Source organism: Ostrea edulis, chromosome 1, assembly GCF_947568905.1.
Source record: "Ostrea edulis chromosome 1, xbOstEdul1.1, whole genome shotgun sequence".
Classification (NCBI taxonomy): domain Eukaryota; kingdom Metazoa; phylum Mollusca; class Bivalvia; order Ostreida; family Ostreidae; genus Ostrea; species Ostrea edulis.
In genome coordinates this window covers 70,424,926-70,427,484 of record NC_079164.1, presented here as the reverse complement: position 1 = coordinate 70,427,484, position 2,559 = coordinate 70,424,926, and positions in this window count along the sequence as shown.

Genomic DNA, 2,559 nt, shown 5'->3' with positions numbered 1-2,559 from the left:
TTCAGAACTTGTAGCTTGTTACTGTATTATAAAATACTATCTCTAGGATACATGTGGATGAAACACTGGACAAATTTCATTATTTGAGGAAGATTTCATGAGTTTTGGCTTTTATGGGTCAGTGAACAATGTTGGATTTTTCAAAAAAAAATCTCAAACTTAAGTTTGAGTTTTCTATTATTTGAGCAGTCAAAATATGAGTAACTTACTGTTTTGTAAAGTACATGCAATTATACCTGTCATGGTTGCTTTATGTCAAGTTTATCAGAAAAGCTCAGGTGAGCTATATCAAACTTGCAGGTATGTAAAAGGTGTATTCAGGAGGAGTGATGCTGAAGGACAGTATGCAAGAAAAGTTGACCTCAATATATTCCAAACAGCTGTCAAATATTGGTTACACAGTCAGTTTGGGACGTAATACGGAGTCATCCAGGATGTGAAATGGAAATCCGTATTGGGCGTCCCAATATGGATTTCCATTTTGCACCCTAGATGAATCTGTATTATGTCCCAAACTGACTGTACAACGAATTTATCCCACTGAAGACCTTCAGAAAATTTGATAAGATTTCAGTAACATCTTTGATGAAATTGAATTCATATACATATGTCACATTGAAAATCATATAGTCAGAATATCAAAAGATAACAGTTAAAAATAAGAACACTAACGTTGAATAAACAAATCATGTATGTTGAAACTGAATGCAGACATACATAGAAAGCTATGGTAGCTGTCGGACCAATATTGCACAGAGACGGTGTATTGAAATTTGAGTCATGATTCGTAAGTGACATCACAGTTGCCAAACTCTCTAAACGGAGATGTTATACTAATACTGAAAATTTTGAAGCGTTGTGATTCATTAACTGACGTCACAGTCGTCAAACTAATGCACCCTCTGGATGGAGGCCCAATATAAAAAAATTTCAGGGTGTCATGAGATTAGCTTTTATCCAATCAATTAGCGGGATAAATGTACATATTGCTGTATATAGTTTAGTTATAATATTAACAAAGTAAAAATTTCCTCACAATTCCTAGAAAGCAACAAAATTTCTTAAATTTTGGCTAGGTAAATGGTGAAAGCGATGCTTGCTTCAGCATCATTTCACACATGCAGTGTACATGTACATCCACAGCTGTCATCTTCTCTACTATATCTAGCTGGCCAATATATATCAAGTCTAGTGTGATTTTTTTTCTGTTTTTAGAGGAAATCCTCTGAATTGGCTCAATATTTGAAAATATGAAACACTGAGTTTGATCTAAAGAGACAGAAAATGATTATTTTCCCAGGTAGAGTGAGGTGTTCTCCTTCAATTTTGACTAGTTGTCCTCCGATTTCTGAAGAATTCAGTCACAGCCCTGATATATACATGTACATATCAGCAGAGCTAACCAGACCCAACGTTAAAGTCTGTGTCCACAGAAATATACATATTGTAGTACTGTATCCATTTTTCATTAAGTTTATGATAAATAACACAATCAGAACTGCTAGTAAGAAATACTAGGATTACACCTTGTTAATGTTGCTGAGATGATGCAATATATTTCAAGGACATGCCAGAATTCACACATTTACCCATCATTCACATAGCGCTACAACCTAACAAAGATCATGTTGATCACCCAAATCAGGCCGCAATCTGATAAATATTGGATTAGGACCAGATCACCATAAAACCAGCAGTGTGGCATACTACGATGCACTTCTGACATACTATGATGCACTTCTGACATACTATGATGCACTTCTGACATACTGTGATGCACTTCTGACATACTACGATGCACTTCTGACATACTGTGATGCACTTCTGACATACTGTGATGCACTTCTGACACGCTTTCGCTATGACTAAATGACAACCAGTGGTAAATTTTACTGTGTCTATACTGTCCTGCACTTTTACTATAACCATGACGATCTCACCATGATGCTTCCATACTGCTAGTATGATTATGGCATTTCTACTTTGCTCATAATAATACAACTTTACCCACTTATGGTTTGCCATGATTCTACTACGCTTGTTTTGAACATGTTCTAATTAAGCACGGCGAGAATGTAGAACTTCCAAGTCATGAAGATCCTAAACCAATCATACTGCGCTTAGGAAGACTTCACGTTTCTCTCACGATTTGCAGCATTTTCATCCTAGTAGAAGCAGCGTTTATGTGTAAGCGGCGGTTAGCACTGTTCAGTACTTTTGATTTTATCGTAGGGTGGGTCATTGGACACTACCTAATTTTCATTAAACAGTCGAAATAAACGCATTACAAATTTTTCTTGATATCAAGTTCAGAATGTAACCATCAGGGACGGAAAATAGTTACTATGTAAACTTCTCGGAAAATCTTTCTTACTTTGGAAGGGTTACCCTAAATATGGATACTTTCCCAATTGAATATCTTTGTGTTTGACTTCTTTCTGAACAAAACCTCCCTGCAAACTTAAAAGTAAAACTGACAGCAAATGTGCTACATGTATTTTTAACAACTGACTTAAAAAAAAAAACTTCAATGCCTGCGTGAGAAACAACAAAAGCTGA